Source organism: Hyaena hyaena, unplaced genomic scaffold, assembly GCF_003009895.1.
Source record: "Hyaena hyaena isolate Hyena2069 unplaced genomic scaffold, ASM300989v1 scaffold_276, whole genome shotgun sequence".
NCBI lineage: Eukaryota > Metazoa > Chordata > Mammalia > Carnivora > Hyaenidae > Hyaena > Hyaena hyaena.
In genome coordinates, this window is record NW_024080909.1 from 1992399 (window position 1) to 1997113 (window position 4715).

Sequence of the window (4715 nt, forward strand, 5' to 3'; positions counted from 1 at the left end):
TTCTGACCCAGAGACATTGAGCCCGTAAGTGGCAGAGCTGGGCTCCCTCTCCTGACCAGACAGTCCTCTGCCTTCCATCCCTGGGCAGAGATGAATGTTCTTTGAGTTCAGAAGTGGAGATAGTAATTCTTGGTTGGGGAGATGTGGTGATGCTAGAACGTGAGCCCAACCTTGAAGCATGGGGAGGATGTCCAACTTTGGAGGTGCACCAGGCCAGAGGCATCATGGAGGGAGATGGCAGGGTGGATGTCAAGGGTGGGGTTCAGTTTGCTGGAATCATCAGGAAATAAGGTTACAGAGGCAGGTAAGGGAGAGGCGCGTGGGTGGCTCAGTTGGTTGGGCGTCCGGCTTCAGCTCAGGTCATGATCTCACGGTTTGGGGGTTTTAGCCCCGCATGGGGCTCTCTGCTGTCGGCACAGAGCCCACTTTGGATCCTCTGTCTCCTCCTCTTTCTGCCCCTTTCCTGCTTGCCTGCTCTTTCTCAAAAATAAATGAACATTAAAAAAAATTTAAAAACCCCATAAAGGTAGGTGGGGGGGGCGGGTGTTCAGATCATGATTAGTTTTGTTGTTTTAAGGTTTAGTTATTTTAAAATATTTTTTTAATGTTTATTAACTTTTTGAGAGAGAGAGCAGGCAAGCATGAGTAAGGGAGGGGGAGAGAGAGAGAGAGAGAGAGACAGACAGACAGACAGACAGAATCTGAAGGAGGTTCCGTTCCAGGCTCTGCAGTATCAGCACAGAACTCGAAGTGGGGCTCAAAGCCACGAACTGTGAGATCATGACCTAGCTGAAGTCAGACCCTTAACCGATTGAGCCACCTAGATGCTCCTAAGGTTTATTTATTTTGAGAGAGAGAGAGAGAGAGAGAGAGAGAGAGAAAGAACAAAGACAAGTGGTGGGGGGGAGAGAGAATCCCAAGCAGGCTCTGCACTGTCGGTGTGGAGCCGGATGTAGGGCTCAATCCCATGAACTGTGAGATCATGACCTGAGCCGAAATCAAGCCAGTGGCGTAACCATTTGAGGTTAAGATGCTCCAGATCATGATGAATATCGAAGTCTAGGCAAAATTGTTTTTTTAATTTGAGCTGAAGCTATTGGAATATCATATTCTAAAGTTAGAACATTAGAAGCCGACCTCAGTGTCTTGCGTGGGGGGATCGGGGAGGAGAGCTCTGGGAAGGAGAGCTGGAGGTTGGTGTGGTGGTCCCAGCGAGAGGGCTGAGCTAGTGTGGTGGGGGCAGCAGTGCAGGGGGGCAGGGGGTGAGCCTTGCTGGTGCCTAGTAGCCATCTCACCTGGGAGCTGGGAGCAGCAGGGTTGGTGTTGGCACTGTCCCAAGTGAGTTTCCCATGACAGCACGGTGCCCCTTCAGTCTGACCTGGGTGTAACTGGTGGTTACTTCTTTATGGTACATACAGTGGTTATATAGCTTTCTTTAAACACAATGCTTTGTGTCACATTTTGTTCTAAGTGCTTACAACTCACTCAGGTACTCTTCATGACTACCTCTTAAGGCAGGCTATGAGTATTATTCCCATTTTACAGATGAGACCATGAAGGCTGGCTCTAGGACCCGTTCTCTCAACCACTACTTTGGTGTTAATGGCACACGTGGTAACTCAAATTTTAGTGTCTCTCCCTGAATCCTGACTCTCTTCCCTTCCTAAGATAAAAAAGGTTACCTATCCAATGGATACGTAATCTATACAGTAGAAGCAACAAGAATGAGATTTGTCACGAGGGTTTTTACACAAAATTGGATGAGAATTGCTGACCCCGGAGAATGAGAGCTTTTTTGAGTGAGGATGACGGAAGAGACTATCTGCTCACAAAATTCTGGCCCTGCCTCCTTAGTGCACAGGTAGGGAGAGAGATGGGTTGGTGGGAGGGGGGGCCAGGGTGGGGGGAAAGACCAGTGGCTGACAGGGACTGTCAAGACAGGGCTAGAGTCCAAGGCCTGGTATCGAGTGTAGTCAGGAATGTTCTGTTGCATTTGGGGAGGGTTCATGGAAGAGCACGGGGGAGCCCACCTTTCAGGCTCCTTAGATAGAGGCCCCAGTGGGCTTTGGTGGAGGAGGGGATGTGGGAGGCCAGCACCACAGCCCCAGGGGCTCTGCCACTACAGGGGCTCCTCTTCCACTGCTGCTGTCCCCTCGTACTCACTCGATGTCTTCCTCGTCTTCCTCTGTTCCTCCTGTGGGTTTAAGAACTTTGGGAACCATTCCCCAAATTATTATTTTTCTGATGAGGGTATGGAGGAGTTTTGCTTTTTTTCCTTCCTTCCTGCCTTCCTTCCTTCCTCTTTTCAGCAAGCCAATATTTTCTTTCTAAAGCTCTGCCGTATATTTCAAGCAGGTGCCGATGGTCACCTACCACACTAGCACCAGGTTGTCCGTGTAGGCAGCAAACACCATCTGGTCATCAGCAGACCCGGCCAGGGAGGTACACTGGGGTGGCTGTGCCTTGCTGCTGGAACTGATAGCTTCCTGTTTCAGCACATCTACCTCCATCTTGCCTTCTAAGTCCCAGATCTTGATGCCGGGGCCCGTGGCAGCACAGAGCCAGTATCGGTCAGGGCATGAATGATGCCCCCACCATCTGGTATGTAAAGTGCCTGCCTTCGCTGAGGTCCCACAGCATGGCCTGGCATTGTCCCCTCCAGAAGCACAGAGGGATCTGTTTTGGAGAGACAGTCTCCGTGTTCAGGGAGCCCGTGTGGCTGACGTGATCGGTCTTCAGCTTCTAGTTGGCCAGGCTCCCTACCTTGGCCAGCTCGTCCCAGCCACCGGAGACACTGATGGGATTGCTGCTATCGGGTGAAAAGTGGATGCAAGACACCGCTTCCGATGGCTCTCATCCTGGACAGTGTATTTGCATACACCCAGAGTCTTCCACAGCTCGATGCTTTTATCTCAGGAGCCAAAGACACTTTGGTGGTTGGGGGAGGAGAAAACCATGCTCAGCACACCCTTGCTATGTCCTACAAATCTGTGCGTGGTGGTACCCATTGTGAGATCCCAGAGACAAAGCGTTCCATCAGGACAAACTGGCCACCTGAGGAGATGAGCACATCGCTGACAGAGCAGGAGGGACCCCAGGAGCCCACTGTGAGGTGCCATCGCCGGTCTCATCCCCGGTCAGCTTCCACTTGATGACGGTCTCTTCTTGAGAGGTGGACAGTATCATGTCTGGGACCTGGGGAGCGGTGGCCATCTGAGTCACCCAGCTGTTGTGACCCTTGAGGGTGCCACGAAGTGTCATCTGCTCAGTCATGGCAGCAGAGAGTGTGGTGTCGCCGTAGCAATGGAGGAGCTGGATAGCTCAGAGAGAACTGCATAGGAAGAGAGAGAGAAGGCCGCCGTCTGAACCGAGGAGTTTTCAGTATCAAAGCTTACATCCAATGACAGGGTTTTCAAATTCTCTGTCCCCAAACCAATTTCCATAAGCATCTACTGCTACCGGGGCAGGGAAGGAAGGAAGATAAGAGCAGCTCTCATCAGAGAAAACCCCTTTCCTGAGAGGCTCCCTGTGGGGGAAGGGCTAATGTGGACCTGTCTTCTCATGGTTTGGGTGGTCTCATCACCTCTGCTTCCATTGATGCCTGACCTGAGCAGATCCCTGACATTGTGTTAAATGAGCACTCGAGATCTTGCTTGAGTTCAGAGCAGCAGTTGTGTTTATTCTCCTTGTTCCCTTGGCTGGTCCCTCCGGGCTGGGCCTGGCCTTCTGCAGCTGTCGCTGACTTGGCTCAGAAGTTCAAGGTCCCCATAGGCTCCCTGCTGGCGCTGCCCACAGGGTGGGCTGCTTGCTTGGTGCACTGGTGTCCCGTTGCCTGCTGTTCCTGGGACTTGGGCTTTTAACTCCAATGTCATCGCCAGGAATGGAATTATAGGGCCCAGGAAGAAGCAGGTTTTCCGTCACATCTCCACATACGGCCTGCAGCTGTGTTTGTGTGATCTTAAGACAATTTCTCTCTCCTCTTAACCGTGCCCCATCGGCTGACCCAGCTCATCTGCCGCCATCGGTAATCTCAGTTTTAATTAATCTTTCAAAGAAACAGATTAAGTTGATTGCTGCACACGCTGAGTTTGGGTATACGCACCTTTCAGCTGCCTTCCAGAAGTGATTAAGAGAAGAATTTTTATATGAGCTTTTATGCCCAGTTAAGATTATTTTTGGATCTTGTCTCAATGGTTTATTTCCATCATGTGCCTGTTTTTAACAGAGGAACTGAAAATGAGGAGCGGGGCTGGTTTCTGTCTCCCTGTGGGTGTTCTTTGCAATCAGACATCCTGCTCTGATCTGTGCTCCTGTGTGCCTTGTCGGCTGTCTTCCAAGGAGCCTTCCCCAGGTGGCCTTGCTCAGTCACCAGCAAGGCTACTCAGGATGCTTCTAGTCCTGCCTTGTCCTTCCCCACGAAGCTTTCCCAAATAGACCATCTATCCCTGACCCACTCCAGCCAAGGTTCATGGACACTGCACCGTGGATGTAACTAGCACAGAATGTGACAGATGGGACTGTAAAATGTTATCTGTCATTCATCTTCCTGAGGGCACCGGCCATCTCTGTGTCCCCAGGACCCAAGGTAGTGTCTGGAACACCAGGAGGTGTTCAATGAGTATTTTGTTTTGTTTTTTGAATGAGTGGCTCTCCTATCAGCATGTGGAAAAGTTGACACTTTGATGCTAGTGCTCAGAGTCAAGGTAGGAAAAATG

General features: G+C 50.9%; 1 pseudogene; it reads right to left on the bottom strand.

Moving 5' to 3' along the window:
• Nucleotides 1-2327: 2327 nt before the first annotated feature.
• Nucleotides 2328-3485, bottom strand: LOC120241083 (annotated as a pseudogene).
• Between the last annotated feature and the right edge of the window lie 1230 nt (nt 3486-4715).